The sequence below is a fragment of the Caretta caretta genome, chromosome 5 (genome assembly GCF_965140235.1).
Source record: "Caretta caretta isolate rCarCar2 chromosome 5, rCarCar1.hap1, whole genome shotgun sequence".
Taxonomy (NCBI): Eukaryota; Metazoa; Chordata; order Testudines; family Cheloniidae; genus Caretta; species Caretta caretta.
The window spans coordinates 29,986,052-30,004,782 of NC_134210.1; positions in this window are offsets into that span (position 1 = coordinate 29,986,052).

Here is an 18,731-nt window from a genome sequence, read left to right on the forward strand (position 1 = left end):
TGGAGGTGGGGCCTTGGAGAAGTGGCGGAGAAGGGGTTTTTGATTTTGTGCGATTAGAAAGTTGGCAACCCTAACTGGGCTATGGAGTCATTTCCGCTCTACTCAACCTGACCCCAACTTGCTCTCCCATCAAAAGTTAGCTCACAGCAAATACATGACCTTTTCCCTGCTGTCTACTATTCCTTGCCTCCACATGCCCTACATCTAACATAGGCTTGGGCTGTCACCCCTGCTAGTTCTTAACCTAAGTTAATTTTAGCATCTCTGCATCTTCCACTACTGCCTACTCTTTACCAAGCTGCTACTCTAGCAAGTGATCTCTCTCTTTTTTTTCTCTCCTCGGTTCTGTGACACATAATAGTCCAGTCTCCTAGGGGCTATAATACTTTGATCTAATTGTGGCTGTTAGGCTTAATGTGTGGTTGCTGGGGGTGTTGGTGGTGTGATATACAGGAGGTCAGACAAGATGTTCTGGTAGTCCTTTCCAGTCTTAAACTCTATGATGAAGGATATCTGGATTAATTGGTCCCCATGTCAACAAGCTCTTGTCTCAGTTCTGCTGCTGTGTTTTCTCAGTTTCCCTTGTGCAACCTAAGTACCGCACCAGCATTCAACGAATGCATAATATTTGCACAGCATTCTGAAGTACTGAAGAGAGGCATTGGGATCTAGTGAATAATACACATACGAGTCTGTGACACAGGAACTCCAGTTCAACTGCAGCTCGATAATTGCCTGGTTTTGTGCCCTGGGCAAGTTACTTAACCTTGCTGTGCATCTGTTTCCCACAGATATAACAGAGATAATACTTAATTCCTCAAGGAGTGTTGTGAGACTGAATTGGTAATTGTAAAGCTCCCCAAACAGTAAATGCTACTGCTAGCCAGCCACTGTATGAGGCTCTACTAGATAAATCAACAACATACTACAGACCAACCTCAGTAATTCTCTGGTACACGTACCGCATTTTAAACTTGTTCCTATTTTTCTTTTCATAAACTATGACCAGCCACTGTGACATTAGTAGCAAAAAAGTCAAACATTATTCACATTTAACAACATTTGTGAGTGAATAGTAGCTGAACTGTGAAACTCTTGAGACCAAACAGAAGTCACTAGCTCCAGTTAATGAGAGTAAGGTAACTATTTTAGAGCTGCTTTAGGTTAATCATTACACTTTGTAGTTATAGCACATAATCAGACCTTAACTGAAGAGTTTATATTACATGGCATAAAGCTAACTTAGTTACATCATTAAGGGAAATCTGTCAAAGAAATAGTATCGCAAAGTGCCGACAGTGGTACACGTTCATAAAATTGCCCTCCAGAGTAATTCTGTCACAAATCCATAGAGGGTTAGTTCACAAGTAGGGTACCATTGTCCATATAGCAGCACTGCTTTACCTTACAGGAGGACTCAAATCACATGCCTTCTCTACACTTAAATGTAGTGGGGAAAGGCTCTGGCAGCTCCCGGCTGCCCTCTGCCTACTAGAGCCTTTCCCCACTGCATAGGGGAAAGGGCTCTGGCAGTGGGACACTGTCACACTACTGATAAAAATAGCAGTGTAGATGTGGGATGTGCTGCTCAAGCATATGGAGAACTGTGTAGGGTATATTCCTTAAGGTTCTGATGTGTTTTTACTCTACTCACCTAAGCAGTGCCCTGCCTTCTACATTGCTATTTGCACCTATGCTAACTGGAAGCGTAGCACCTGTACTCTACATGCCACTGTAAGTGTAGACATAGCAAAGCCATTTATTTCTAGACAAATGCATAACATTTTATCCTGTCCTGAGAGAACTAGAACTTTATCATTCTGAAACCAATTTTCAGGTCTACCTGAATTTGACAAGCAAATTCAGTTCTTGAAGCATGGTTTGGACCAGTGGTGGGCAAACTACTGCCTGGGAGCCGCATCCAGCCCTGATCTGGCCCTCAAGGTCCCTCTGGGAAGTGGGGTCTGGGACGCCGTGTGGCTCCTGGAAGTGGCAAGAGCTCCTGAAAGCTCCGCATGGTGCCCCTGCCCCAAGCTCCGTCCCCACAGCTCCGATTGGCCAGGAACCACGGCCAATGGGAGCTGCGGGGGTGGCGCTTGCGGATGGGGCAGCACGAAGAGCTGCCTGGCCACACCTCCACGTAGGAGCCTGAGGGGGAACATGCCGCTGCTTCTGGGAGCTTCTTGAGGTAAGCGCCGCCTGGAGCCTGCAACCCTGACCCCCTCCCAAACCCGAACCCCCTGCCTCAGCCCTGATCCCCTTCCTGCCTCCAAACCTCTCGGTCCCAGCCCAGAGCACCTTCCTGCACCCTCAACCCTCATTCCCAGCCCCACCCCAGAGCCTGCACCCCCAGACGGAGCCCTCACCCCCTCCCACACTCCAACCCCCAATTTCATGAGCATTCGTGGCCCGCCATACAATTTCCATAACCAGCTGTGGCCCTTGGGTCAAAAAGTTTCCCTACCCCTGGTTTGAATAGTGGTAGATTCATTGGCTTGTGGGTGCCTGGACTATACATTCATGCACTGCACTTAGCTACAAACACATTAGACAGGTGTATAGTGAGTAACTATTTAACTAAAGGGTATTGTTTTCTTTTGAGAAAATGAATCCACCTGAATCCCTTTGGTTTAGTAAGGAATTTGGTAGAAAACTGGAGAAAATTATTGCACAGCTTCCCTATATCCCCCCACAAAAATTTATATTACAGAGAAGTCAGGAGAGGGTGAAATCTTCCACACTACTGCATGTTGCAGACACAGAGGCACTAGAAATCTACAAATAAATTCCAGTGGGAGCATGTAAAGTACTGGAAACTGCTGTACAAAGTAATTAAAATGTTCAAGAATACCGTGAACTACACCAAGATATTTATGGAAGGTAAATTTTCTTTATAAAAAATGAACTGCTGGATGTTAGATTTGTAATGTAATGGTCAGTGTAAGTAATAAAGGTAAGTCTGTGAATCTGAATATTTAACAGATTGGTGATATAACAAGAAATAGACTAGACTTTTAAAGAACAGTGGATATTTGCAGGACTACTAAAAACTGTGCTTGCTAAATGAAGTGGCTGGCAAGCAGTGTAAGAACTGAAGTTCATCTAATTAAAAATGCATACCAAAAGATGTGAAGCTAAAATACAAGGGTAAAGAAATGGCAGAAACCAGATCTGTTTGAAATAAATACAGGGTCAATCATAACATGGCACAAATGTATCCAGCACATGAGTTGCAGTGTCATGATACAATAAAAACAGCCATTTTGCATAAGTGTGCTCCATGCAGTACAAATTGCAGAAACACAAAAGCAAAAGACATTCACATGTATATTGCTGCAGGACAAAGCTCTGACGATGATGCAGAAGCAGAGTATTTTGTTTGAGTCTGTTAATAAATTTACAAGGTTCTACAACAGATTCGTTTGTGGCACAAATAAATTAACAAACTGTGAGTCCCAAAATAGACAATAAAACTGAGGGCAAAGTAATTAGAGCAAGTGTATACAAAATGAATAGTGATCATTTGATGTTAAAATTAAAAAACTAAGTTTGTTTAAAATAGCTCAAACAAGTCCATCTGGCAAAGCCGTCATGGGATGTCGAGATCGGGAATTTTCAACCTTTTTCTTTCTGAGGCCACCCCGCCATGCTATAAAAACTCCACAGCCCAGCTGTGCCACAGCAACTGGTTTTCTGCATATAAAAACCAGGGCCGGTGTTAGGGGCTAACAAGGAGGGCACTTGCCCGGGGCCCCTCACACCATAGGGGGCACTGAGAAGCTAAGGGTGGTGGCACTTCTGCTTTCTGCCCTGGGCCCTAGCAAGTCTAATGCCAGCCATGCTTGGTGGACCCCCTGAAACCTGCTCGTGGCCCCCCCAGGAGTGCCCTGGACCCCTGGTTGAGAACCACTGGTTTAGATAATGACAGATACCATTCAGAGGAGTTTGAAACTGTGAACAGGAAGTTGCATGTGTGCTAAACTGAAGATCCATCTACAAATGCATATGACAAAAATGGGTGTATGACTTGGCTACTTAACAAGATGCAAAACAAATTATTTTAAGTTGGGATCAAGTGTTTAACAGATTTGGATGCAGTAAGGTTATAATATATGCCCTTGGTCAGTGTGCCACCCAATCTGCACTCCCTGGCAAAGAAGGTGTACTGAGAACAGAGAGAGTAAAGAAGGTATGTGGCCAAAGGGCACGGATAGGATCCATAACCAGCTGATATATTTTAGAGCAGCATGGCTCTAAACTAGAGTCAGTGTACATCCAGCCTGAGAATCAGGGACCCGTGCTGGCTCCCTTGCACAGCTGAGAAATTGGGGCCTGAATCCCCAGCATGATGTATCCCAACACAAGTCATCTGAAGAGCTACCACTGCAGTTTTCACTGATGTCTGGTGAGGTCCTCTCTCATTATAGATTCACATAGACAAAATGTTGATATTGTAAGTGTGCTTCATTAGACTTTATATTAAACGTTCTGTGACAGTTTGAAAATCTACTGTTTCATACAGTTCAGGCCTCACTGGTTCCACCGAATAACACATTGGAAATAACTGGTTTCGTTCAAGTCCTGCTCCTAAATAGGAGTTGCTCCTTTGCTCTAATATGGATGTTAATTAATGAAGCAAGATAAAACTGAACTATCAGTCTATTTTTAATATCAGAGTCTCACTAGTTTCCCTATTTCCCTGTTTGTGCATGCATTTTGTAAAGCACCTGCTCTTTAATTATAAGACCTTTCATTGTTGGTAGAAATCATGGAAGTGGTCCTCTAATAAACAGTTTGTGACAACAGCATTCACTATTATGATTGTCTTTGGAGTACTGATAAAAGTACAAGTTACAAAATATCAGTTCAGCCAAGTAGATAGGAGCATACAATGCTGCTACAATGAAACTAGACAACCTGTCTTTCCATTTATTATAGCACTTCGACTTGTTTCAAAACAGGCAAAGCAACAACACCGATAAAAGAAAATTAATCTGTATAAAGAGCATTTCAGTAAATGCAAATTTAAATCACTGCAAATTCAGTCAACACAGTGGACCAACTTCATCTCTGGTGTAACTCCCCAGGAGGTCAGTGGAGAAACACTATAGACTAATTTGGCTCAGTAACTCATTTCTCCCCGCACCGCCACCCCAACCAATTGTTTTAAGATGCTGTTGAGTTAAAATAATAGAAGTACCCTACATATAAATAAAGCCTATAAATAAAGACTCTAGCAAGCCAAGAATACAATCCCACACAATTTTTTCCAGTGGAGATGAGGAGCAGCTAGTACAATCCAGTTTAACCTTTTTCAGTATATGAACCCAGTAAAGCCCAAATTCTTCTTCCAGAATTTGTTAACATACTTAAATTCAGCATTAGATCATATTCTCTGCTTTGGACAAGCTGCTTGCAGAGTAGACCCAGAGGTAAGGAGGGATGGGAGGGAGAGAGGAGTGGCTATGTGCCACCTTTGCAGCTCCCCAGTCCTTGGCTGGCCTCTGAGCTGGTCTAAATTACACCTGTCTGCCTATGGAGACTTTCCAACAGTTATGAAGTCACTGGAGAACTGCAGCAATTTAGCCATGGTGCCAGCCAGTGTGAGTTGCGGGGGCTAGAACCAGTCCCTGGGGATTCTGAGGGAGCAGACTGAGCTAGCCTTCTAGCTACTTGGCACCCCTGAGAACAGCATAAAGCAGCTGAAGCAAAGGAATAAACCAGGGCTGCTCCCTTTTGCATAGCATGAAAATATTTCCATAAATGTGATTTAACTAGGAGCATATCTTACTTTTAATTGCCAAGACTCAGAAGGTAAATTCCTGAGTAGATGTTGAAAATCAAATGATTTTTGATCAATTAGCAAGACACTGAGAATTTTCATCATGATAAAAGTATCTCAGTAGAATTAGGAACATGTCCTTGCTCATTTAATAGAGAAACTATGGTGGTATAACAGAATCTTCCATATAAAAGAAGATAATATTGAATTGGTTTTTGGTATTCTAATTTCCAGTGCCCTCCTTTTTTTAGTTATATTGCACCTATAAACTAAGGCAACAGCCAGTTTTTATTAAACAACATGCAGTATATTACATAACATAACCTGAGGAAACTCTACAGCTAGTGCTTTAATAGAGCAAAAGCTAAATTAATGTGCATGGTAAATTTCACTAGCCTAGGCTGTGTTGATGGAAGTTAACAACCTCTAACAGAGACAGACTGTTCCAACTAATCTTGGAATAAGAATAAGAATGAATTTATTATTTCTTAACATTTGGAATATTCTCTTAAAGAAACAAAAAGCCTGATCAGCTGATTTCTACAGATGCCAGCTGCAACAGTGCCATAGTTGTGTGTAGTTTGGAACCTACTGAGACTGCTCTTAATTCTGATTCAGGAAGTAAGAGAACTAGTTTCATCTGCTGTGAATCTCTTACTCTTGGGTTTTGGTCAAACCCTTCAGAATGCCACAAGAGAGGAAAGCATTGTCCAGATTGTCCATTTGTCCAAATAGCGAAGAGACAGATGATATTTTACAGTGCAAACTAATCATGATCTATGTGAATAGTAAGAGATATACCAGGAAAGGGTTGAAAGAACTTGTCCAACTACAACACTATTAAAACATATGCCCTTAAAAGGAAAAATACTGCATGCCAGATCATGGCTGGTAGGGCTACAAAAACAGGCTTTTCTAGACTCTGTAATGTAACATTCACATCAAATAGCTAAGTAGGGTACTTCCAAACATGCCTTGGCAGCAAAGAGAGAGAACTGCATTTTAAACTCCAGTTCTCTATAAGGCAATAGTAATGCATTTCATACACTAAGTTCCTTACCAAGCGAACTGGTAGTATTGTGACTGTTTAGGCAAACCCACTAATCATTTTGCAGGTAGCAATAGTTTATGTCCAGTATTGGACATTAAAATTCATTTAATAGAGAGAGAGAGCGCCCGCAAGATGCTATGATGATTTCATGATTTTTCAATTCCACCTGAACAACAGACACCCCACTGATTTCAGAGGGGTTGCACAGCCGAAAATGAGAGTATAGTTGCTAATTATATAATACCTGGCCATCCTCAAAATCCAGAAAGGTTGACATACTGATAGTGTTTTCCTTCTGCTCTCTCTCTCTGTATTCAGATTGTATATGCATGCAATCAGCTTACTGCATACCATTTTTATTTTGTGTACATGTTTAAAAAAGGCAAAAGAAAACATGCAAAACCCAATCAACCCAAACAATCAAACAACACCCACATGTACATCATCACTGGCCAGGATGAATGCTGCTCAAAAAACAAAATGAGAAACCAGGTCTGACTCCCCTATGGCCATAGATACTACAAATGAATGGACTCTAAAAGGGTCAGCTGATGTGGGTTACATGAATCTAAACCTTCAATATTCAGTTCACATGGATGAGCACAGGGCCTTCAGATTTATTTGGAAGTTTGGGTTCTACTAAAAATTCTATGAAATCTGACCTCCAAGAAATAAGCTTAATCACCCAGGGCACTCCATCCACTGTTTCACACTTTCTGTCTTTGAAGGAGGAAGGCAGTAAGCCTGTACATCCCTGTGCTTGGGCCAGGTGACCTGCTTCCAAGACTTCTAAGGGTGACATGTGGCTGCATGGATGCAGAAGTGGAGAGCATCAAATACAGACTTCAATACCCTGAAACCAGTCATAGATCTGGGCTGATTGTTGGCAATTTTGGCTAGAATTTTTAAGTTGTTAGCTCTTTGGAGCAGGGCCAGTTTTACAGCACGATGAGCCCCAACCAGGTTAAGCCTTTATATACTGTGACAATAATATAAATAATAACTGTGTGCGCCCACTCAAGGGTCCCTTGGTTCAGTCCTAGTAAACATCTGGTTCCTCTGTGGCCACTACCTGTTTCAGGGATCATAACATCATAATTTTCTAGAAACCTAAAGAAAATACTTAAGGACAACTCAGAGTTTACAGTTATGTGCAGTTCCCTACCTTTTTTTCAGCATCAAACCAGTTAAAAGGATTGCCTGGTAAAACAGAACATCTATGAAACAGAAACTCCTATGCAGCACATAATGAAGTGTGATATTTTAGTGCCCTTTATAACACAGATGAGCTGAAAACAGACTCTGCTGCTTACAGTTAACAACTATTGAGGGAGCCTGAAAATATCAAAGCAGGGCCTCTCACAGCCTCCAAAAGATTGTGAAGACAACAACCTGTTTAACCTGCTTCCACGGAGGCCTCTTAATACTGAGGTTTCCCAGCAGTTTTGGGGTCTCTAGGTGTATCTGGCGAGCCTTAGTGAAACACTGCAAGGAAGCAACAGCACCAGCCACATAGTTAATACCGAGAGACCTGAAAGAAAAAAGAAACAAAAAAGGATTCAACAATAAAAGAGCTCTGTGAAAAGGAATTTATACTGGCAACACCCAAAATCCTATTAGTTAGCAAGAAGCCTATTGGGGCCAAACTTGTACCGTTGGAGACCTGACATTTGGATTTATGTGACTTTCATAGATTCATGTTTAATTTCTGCTGAATAAACCCGCACATGCTTAATTTCATTATTCTGTGGGCATTGTCTCCTCCCAGTGCAGGGGGAGAAGGCAGTACTTTTTCCCAACAGAAAGTCGATGAACATTTTAAAAATGTTATCCAGGATGCTAACATGAACACTTCACTAACTCAAGTGCAGTTTTAACTCTAGTACCGTATCTTCCCTCTTCACTTTCCAAATCCTCACCATAGTCATATGTTAATTATTACCTGACTTGCTCACTAATTACAGACACTTGCACATAGATTATGAGCTGAAGGCATTTATGAGAAATCTGGCTTTTGGAAGGTACACACAAACTATAACATCATGCCAATCATCCTCAGACTTTGATCTGAAGACTATTAAACTTCAGGACAAAATGTACAATAATCCAAACACTCATAAATGGCATTGTGTTTATAGTTATATTTTCCCCAGTGGGTATGTCAGTTTTATTTCAAATGCAATAATGTAATTGTAGAGATTATTATTCAAGTTCTACTTGAAAAGTTAAAATAGCAACTTCTTGCTCAACAGGTCTTCTCCTTATGTGTACTCTATTCAAAGTCACACTACTTACTTTGGTGACTAAAATTATTTACTGTTTGTTCCAACACAGCTACAAAAGACTGAGTTAGATTATATTCCTTCTTGTACAATGACAATAGAATTGTTTACATGCCAGCTATTCCTGTGTAAATCCACTGAAGAAAATGAGGCTGAACAAGTAATGTTCAGTGCATCATCTAGACTGCAGAAGCTTAATGACAAATGATTGTGAGAAAGAAAACTAGCTTGACTACCATATCCTAGGTAAATTTGCAAAGTTGGCAGCCAGAAATACCATCTTTTTACTTGTAAACGGAACATATTTGATATGCAAATCACTGGCAGAACTAATTGGTAGTGCATTCTACCCTGAACTGTGTACTGTCCATAAAGTATTCTGCCGATTATCTCTAGTCTGTTCCACTCTCTAAGGAATAACTTGACTTCTTGCAGCTCAGAATTACTTTACTTTGCAATAGGCAATCTTTCTGTTTTTGTAAACTGAATGACTGTTTACAGATGAGTCTTCCCTGTGACCTTGAAAAAAGTGTTTAGGAGTCATGTCTGGAACAGAATGTGGCCAAGAACCAAAACCATTGGGCAGGACTCATTGCAACTGAGACAACAAGGAAAGCAGCAGACATTGTAGCTCTCTCAAATGGCAAAAATCCCATAGCAGATGTTGACAGAGTGGTTACAGCACCCTCTGAAAATGTGACAACTTTCAATTCCACTATGGAAACACTGCCTAAATTAATCCATCCTCTGCTCTTTTGGCTAATGATGATAGTGCTCTGCTGAGGACTCTCAAGGTTGCCTTGAAATACCATTGATATCTCAGTTAATGTTCCTCACTCTACACTTGATCTGAAAAATATAAATTGATACGGCAGCTGGCCAATAATGTCCCATTGTATCTCATTTTGCATTGGGAAGCATATAAATTGAATGGTTATTGCCAGTGAAGATACTAAATTGACTACTATATAAATAATTGTGAAAGTTTCCCACAACAGCCCATTTTAAAGATAAAGATTCTAGCTAATAATCAAGATAATGTTTTCACTTTTCACTAATCCCTTGCTTCACTAATCCCTTGCTCCCTGCCATAACTAATAGTTGTCTGTCTTACTCTTGATAGAGAGCTACTCCATATCCTGTAAGTATTCCAGTAGAGCGGCCAGTACGTCCCTCGGCCCGCGCCGCTTCCCGCAGCCCCCATTGGCCTGCAGCAGCAAACCGCGGCCAGTGGGAGCCGCGATTGGCCGAACCTGCGGACGCAGCAGGTAAATAAACCGGCCTGGCCCGCCGGGGCTTTCCCTGAACAAGCAGTGGCCCTATTTTGGGAAACACTGCAGTAAAGGACATATAGCAGTTTTTGATTAGCAGGTACCAAGACAGGTCTTGGATTGACTTCTGTTAAGCATTCAAAACCTTCCAGATATTACTTTGTCCATCACTTTTCAAGAGACCTGTTACAGTCACTTGGGGCTACCTTTTGAGGCCTCTTGTAGTTCTTTCCCTCTATTTTTGGTGGAAGATAGCCCTCTGTCTACTGGTTTAATGGTCAGGTTATCTTTGATATACCCTCAGTAAAATGGTGATGGCAGCCTGTGAAACCTAAGCAGCATTTCAGTTCTGTACATTTATAGCAGATGGCTATTCTTTCATGGTACTGATCTTATCTATCCAGTAACTATATCCCATCAGGACCCATAATAGGCATAGGACTGATTCTTCTAGAGACAGTTTCAAGCTATACGCTTTCAGTTTATTTAAGACCTTCAATAGCCTGCTGTTGTATTTATGTAAAGTTTTGGAAAACACAAGCCAGTAGTCTGGTATAAGAGTATTTCAATGAAATACATGTCTCCAGGCATTTCTCTATTAAATGCTGAAATGTGCTGGGTGCATTGGTGACACTTTGTAGCAATTTGTTGAACTCTCAAACCCTCAAGAGCAGACAAGAATAGTTCTGTTTATCTTTCTCCCTCACAGTCTGACGGTATCAGTTTTAGAACAACGATTGAAAGCCATTGGGCTCCATTTAGAGAATAAATTGATTCTTCTGTACCAAGTTTAATATAAGCACCTCTGATAGCCCTTAGATTCAACTTGCAATTGACAAGTATGACTTGATCATTCTCACCTGAGATGCAGAAGGCCTCTCAGATTCCCTTATAATTAAAATTCCAACAGCATGTGAAGATGCTGCCAGCCAGCCAGCTTTCCTTTCACAAGGGTGCATGGTTCTAGATCATTGTTTTGAAAGTGTCCAATCAGTGAGTTCAATACAGTGCTTAACAGCGGTATTGTGTCTAAACCACAAATCATCTAGGGGGAATGCTTTCAGAATTACATACAGCTTGCAAGTTAGTCACTACTTTTACTCCATAGGACTCAGAGATTCTTCAGTCATAAATTAAGGTTTAGCATTCTTAAATCTTCCCTTATCCCTCTTTCTTTTATCACATATTGTAACTGAAAGCTTGGCTTCCAAAGTCAAGGTATAGTCAGGGTCTGACACCTCAGTCATTATGCACCGTGGTTGCAGAATTATCCTGTGGCATGAACTGTTTGTCTGAATCATTACAGTCTTGTTTACTTACAGCTTAGAAACACTCAAAGGGCACTCTCAACAGTCTTGATGCTAGGTAACAGACCTCCAACAAGCAGTTCTCGTAGAAGAGATGGATTGTGGAAATCCTGAATGATCCCCAGGTACCAGAAACATGAACTCTTTGACCAACTGACACAGACTTGTTTCTTTGTCTATATCTACAATATGTAACAGCTGAGTCCAGTTCTTTAAAACAAAAATGCATCCTTTTTTGTGGTTGTTGCATCTCATAATTCACTGACAATTATATTGATGGCCTATGTGACTCAATTAGATTGGCCCAAGTTTCATCACTGCATATGCAAAAATGCATTTTTACATTTGTGCACAAACTTATCAGGTTTGTGTGTGGAATCACAATTGTAAGTGATGATTAGACTCATGCATTTTTGAGCATAGAACTTGTTCACAATTCTGAAAGTCTGGGCCTTAATCTTCTTCTTTGGGTAAAGGACAGGTACTATTTTTATGGACTCATTACAGTAATTTGTAAATTCTATGAATTGTTTTTAAATCTCTACCAGATATATAGAGACAACGTATTATTCTGCAATCACATCCATATTTGTTATTATATTTAACAGAGACACAGACAGAAAAGCCACAAAACCCAAAAGTTTCATAGAAAAATAGAGTATCTGACTTTAAGTGACAAGTAAAAGTCTCTTGTCTGGGCTAATCCTCTAGATTGATTTGGCAGGGTAGTCTCTCGGCTAGCTGTCAGCAAACCCTGCTGAGTTTTACTCTCCATCCTCCCCCCCCAAATGCACTGCACTGGCTCATACTAGCAAATGTTTTAGAAAAATCAGTGAGGAAATTATAAACATTGTCAAATACTCTCAGCTGACCTATATTTGTGTGATGATAACTGCAACTCTTCGGCAGTGTTAAGAGATAGCAAGAAAATAAACATCTAAAAGCTGATGATATAATCAAAGTATTATTTATAGAGGTGATTTTAATATGGATGATTAAAAATACGTGAAGACAGACACTGAGTGATAACCTCTAATACACCACTATTTATGCAATATACAATGAGCCCCTTTATAATGAGGTGGTTATTTTCTCTGAAAACTTCACTTCCAGCAGAGATTCTGACCTTGTCTACACTACAACTTACTTCAGTATAATTTATGTCACTCAGAGTGTGAATAATCCACCCCCCTGAGTGACATAAGTTATACCGACCTAAGCACTAGTGTATACAGCTCTATTTCAGTGTGAAAGCTTCTCCTGCTGACATAGCTACCTCCTCTTGTGAGAGGTAGAGTAATTAAGCTAATGGGAGCTCTCTCCCATCAGCTTAGAACATCACCACCATGAGCTCTACAGTGGTGCAGCTGCCTCGGGGCAGGTGCAATGCTGTAAGTGTTGTAATGTGATGAAGCCTCACTGTAAAAGAAGAAGGATTATCTGGTGAGATCTCTCTTCCTTTTCATCTTAGAGAGAGAATAGTGTATGCTCATTTTGATAATATGCCTGAATCAAATCTCAGATCCAGTTCACTAAACCTTTGTGGGAGTGAGGGGGTTCAGAATCCAAACACACATCTCAACCTGAGTTTTGTGTTTGCCCCTCTTATATTGGGACAAAACCAAATGCCAGACTACAACACCCTCAGACTTCAGAAGTGCTGCAATATGGATTCAGGTTCAAATTTTGCAGCTGATGCCAATGTCTTGTACTTCACTATAAGTTCCTCTTCATTAATTGCTATGAGTAACTGCAGCCTGACCAGGAGTCAGCAATTCCTCCTTACACATCCCCCACACCTTACAAGATAATTTTAACTTCCAGTAATAACTGTTACTTCTAGTAATTGTAACTTCAACTGGAGAAGAGGAGAAAGGTGTGATGATAATCCACTTAAAATGGAGCATTTAATTCCCAATTGGTAGGTAATAAATACTACATTCAAGTGGATTAGCAGGATGAAACCCACAAGATAGAGTGAAACTTTACTAGAAGTAAACTAAAGGGTCACTCATGAGGAGTGAAAGTGCACTGAAATACACTGAATACAGGACTTTCAGTCTCCTTCATTATTAATTGAGTTTAACTACATTATTAAGGGCAGATTCTGCTGAATACACTATACAGTGGTGACTATCCCTCGACACAAGGATGATGTCTGCTGGGGGGAAAAGCTGGTGATGTTAGCTGCAGAGAGAACGCTGGCATTGGTGCAATGTTCTTCTCATCTGATACAGAGACTCTTCCTAAGGCAGTGCTCAGGTGTTCTTAGGCTACATCATGATGGAATCACCGCCACCATCCTCTGTAATGGGATGGAGATGGACCCGTTCACCATCCGTACTGCTGTTAAGCAGGGCTATGTTATTGCCCCGACCCTTTTTGCTGTGATCTTGATTCATGACCACCTTTCCTCTGGAATTAGGACTGAGTATCTCATGGATGGCCAGCTCTTCAACCTGCAGCATCTTCATTGTAAAACTAAAGTCACCAGGATTGTTATTACCGACCTCAGTATGCTGACGACTGTGCTATACTCATGCACACTGAGGCTGACTTGCAATCCACCCTAGATCTTTTCTCAGGCACCTATCAGAGCCTGGGACTTGCCCTCAACATTGGGAAGACTAAGGTGCTCCATCTGCCTACCCCAGCACAACTTGCTCCCCTTCTCCCACAAATTGTCGTCAGTGGTGAAATGTTGAGTATTTCCCTTACCTTGGTAGCCATCTCTCCCAGGCGGCCAATTTTCATGTGGAGATTGAACATAGTGTCTGTTGTGCCAGCACATCCTTCGGAAAGTTGCCTTGTCATGTCTTTAATGACAGAGATCTGAGGATGGAAACTAAGATTCTGGTCTACAATGCAGTAGTCATCCCCACTCTTCTTTATGGGTGCGAGACATGAGTGACATACCAAAGCCATCGTATGTGTCTGGAGTGGTACCACCAGTGAATGCACTATACATGTGGGTGTCAGGTTCTGGGTGGTCAGGCCCAGTGATTGGAGTGATGATTGAAGCTAGATGTAGGGTCAGGACTGGGCCAAGAGCAACACGGAAACTGGCATTCAGGGACAGGCTGTGGCCCAGAATCGGGGTCAGAGTCCATGGACAAACCAAATCAGGATCACAGTCAGAGTCAGGAAGCAGGCCAAAGGTCAAAGCCAGCTTGGAGTCAGTCCAAGGGTTTGGGGAAACAGGTCTGCAGCAGTATCGGGGTAGGGCACAGACAAGTCTGAAGTGGGCTGAAACAAGGCTCAGGTAACACTGAGGGCAGGAACTGGATCAAGGGTAGGCGGGGAGCCTAGGGAGTCTGTAACACCGCAAGTCAACAGAAGGGTTCCTGGCTGAGAAGTGCTGTTGCACAAACTAACCTGCAGTTCTGGGAGGGTAAGTGAGATACCTGTGCTTGGGGGTCATCTGACCCAGGCCCTGCTAAGGGATAGGCTGCTGTACCATGCCTGATTAGTGAGTTGCTACAGGCTCTCTTGGAGGAGGGATGAGTCATAGCACCTATTGAGGCTCTGGCGATGGGCAGACACTAGCCTGCCCAAATCTGAAGACACTCCGCTACCCCCACAGGCTAAGGGGAGGAGCCACTGGACCCAGGCATCAAAAAGATTACAGGGACAACAAATGAAAAAAACAGGGATGGGAGTGAGGATCACCGGGTCAAAAGCAGGCATCCAGAGGCAGACACTGAACAGAGAACCCCAGAGAGAGCCCACTGCTCTTCGAAGGCATCCAGGGAGCCAGTCGACATGGTCTAGAGGAACTCTGCTCAGAGACACGACTTAATAGAGGATTGGAAATAGGTCCCACAGTCGCAGAGCACCTCCCCATCCAGCTTCCTCCCCTGGTATGGTGGATGGCCACCTTCATCAGCACGAGGAGGAGATTGACGAGGAGGTCTCGCAACCTCGAGGGGCCCCAGGTGGAGCGTGCATAGATCAGGAGATGTGGGTAAAAGTGTAGCCAGAACTTGAGGGAAAGATTTTGGAGGAGCCAGAATAGGGGCTGCAACCTGGCACATTCAATGTAGATGTGCACCAAAATCTGCCTCTTGCAGAAGAAGGGGCAGGTGTCGAGGGAGATGGTGAACCACACCAGGTACACACCTGTACTCATGACTTCATGAAGGAACCACCAGCTAATATCCTGTGAGACCAGGGCAGAATCTGCACTGGCCCACCGGGTTTCCTCACGCTCCACAGGGGGTAGGAAGTCCCTCCATTGGGTTTCAGGGCGTGACATGAGGGTTAGAAAGTGAAGGGTATGGAGCATGAGCGTATACAGCTTTTTCCTAGGCATGGTTCGGAGGTGGGCTGGCTGCAGGACATTTAGGCTGCTCAGATGGTGCAGAGGGGAGACGATGGGGAGGCTCGCAGAGGAGCTCAATGATGATCAAGCTAGTCCATTATAATAGCAATGTAGCCACAGTGGCATGGGCGGAGGGACCAGCCAGCCACCGGAGTACAACCCCATCCGAGACCGTAGGTACACACTTTGGGCAGCTCATTCTTATTCTGAGACAGAACTACTCTACTACGGCTTTGTGCACCACACAGAAAATAGGTAGAGTTGCAGGATAGGAGTGATCCAATTTGAGACCTTCTACTATATGTTCAGTGACATTAAGGGGCTTCTTAGCAGTCCTGACACTGTATTAGCTTGACAGAGTTCATTTCCATAAACAGATAGGTGGTCATTTGTGGCCTGCTGACACCCTATTTTGAGCTATTCTGGTTGATAATTAACTGACCAGATTCAGCTTTGTGCATTTTCCTTAGTAACTCTGACTTAATGTTCTCCCTAATGTGAGCTGTAGCTCATGAAAGCTCATGCTCAAATAAATTGGTTAGTCTCTAAGGTGCCACAAGTACTCCTTTTCTTTTTTTGCAATGTACACTACGAAATTAGGTCGAATTTATAGAAGTCGTTTTTTTAGAAATCGTTTTTATATATTCGAGTGTGGGTGTCCCCACAGAAAATGCTCTAAGTGCATTAAGTGCATTAACTCGGCGGAGCGCTTCCACAGTACCAAGGCAAGCGTCGACTTCCGGAGTGTTGCACTGTGGGTAGCTATCCCACAGTTCCCGCAGTCTCCGCTGCCCATTGGAATTCTGGGTTGAGATCCCAATGCCTGATGGGGCTAAAACATTGTTGCGGGTGGTTCTGGGTACATATCGTCAGGCCCCCGTTCCCTCCCTCCATCCGTGAAAGCAGCAGCAGACAATCGTTTCGCACCTTTTTTCTTGAGTTACCTGTGCAGACGCCATACCACGGCAAGCATGGAGCCTGCTCAGGTAACCGTCACCGTATGTCTCCTGGGTGCTGGCAGACGTGTACTGCATTGCTACACAGCAGCAGCAACCCCTTGCCTTGTGGCAGCAGACGGTGCAGTAGGACTGGTAGCCGTCATCGTCATTTCCGAGGTGCTCCTGGCCACATTGGCCAGGAGTGCCTGGGCAGACATGGGTGCAGGGACTACATTAGAAGTGACTTGACCAGGTCATTCTCTTTAGTCCTGCAGTCAGTCCTATTGAACCATCTTATGGTGAGCAGGCAGGTGATACGGATTGCTAGCAGTCCTACTGCACCATCTTCTGCCAAGCAGCCATGAGATGTGGATGGCTTGCAGTCCTTCTGCACCGTCTGCTGCCAGCCAAAGATGTAAAAGATAGATGGAGTGGATCAAAACAAGAAATAGACCAGATTTGTTTTGTACTCATTTGCTTTCCCCCGTCTAGGGGACTCATTCCTCTAGGTCACACTGCAGTCATTCACAGAGAAGGTGCAGCGAGGTAAATCTAGCCATGTATCAATCAGAGGCCAGACCAACCTGCTTGTTCTAATAAGAACAATTACTTAGGTGCACCATTTCTTATTGGAACCCTCAGTGAAGTCCTGCCTGAAATACTTCTTGATGTAAAGCCACCTCCTTTGTTGATTTTAATTCCCTGTAAGCCAACCCTGTAAACCATGTCGTCAGTCGCCCCTCCCTCCGTCAGAGCAACGGCAGACAATCGTTCCGCGCCTTTTTTCTGTGCGGACGCCATACCAAGGCAAGTATGGAGGCCGCTCAGCTCACTTTGGCAATTAGGAGCACATTAAACACCACACACATTATCCAGCAGTATATGCAGCACCAGAACCTGGCAGAGCGATACTGGGCGAGGAGGCGACCTCAGCGCGGTCACGTGAGTGATCAGGACATGGACACAGATTTCTGTCAAAGCATAGGCCCTGCCAATGCACGCATCATGGTGCTAATGGGGCAGGTTCATGCTGTGGAACGCCAATTCTGGGCTCAGGAAACAAGCACAGACTGGTGGGACCGCATAGTGTTGCGGGTCTGGGATGATTCCCAGTGGCTGCGAAACTTTCGCATGCGTAAGGGCACTTTCATGGAACTTTGTGACTTGCTTTCCCCTGCCCTGAAGCGCATGAATAGCAAGATGAGAGCAGCCCTCACAGCTGAGAAGCGAGTGGTGATAGCCCTGTGGAAGCTTGCAACGCCAGACAGCTACAGGTCAGTTGGAAATCAATTTGGAGTGGGCAAATCTACTGTGGGGGCTGCTGTGATGCAAGTAGCCCACGCAACCAAAGATCTGCTGATATCAAGGGTAGTGACCCTGGGAAATGTGCAGGTCATAGTGGATGGTTTTGCTGCAATGGGATTCCCTAACTGTGGTGGGGCCAGAGACGGAACCCATATCCCTATCTTGGCATCGGAGCACCAAGCCGGCGAGTACATAAACCGCAAGGGGTACTTTTCAATAGTGCTGCAAGCTCTGGTGGATCACAAGGGACGTTTCACCAACATCAACGTGGGATGGCCGGGAAAGGTACATGACGCTCACATCTTCAGGAACTCTGGTCTGTTTCAAAAGCTGCAGGAAGGGACTTTATTCCCAGACCAGAAAATAACTGTTGGGGATGTTGAAATGCCTATAGTTATCCATGCTAATTTTCTCCCTACTGTTACTCACACTTTCTTGTCAACTGTTTGAAATGGGCCATCCTGATCATCACTA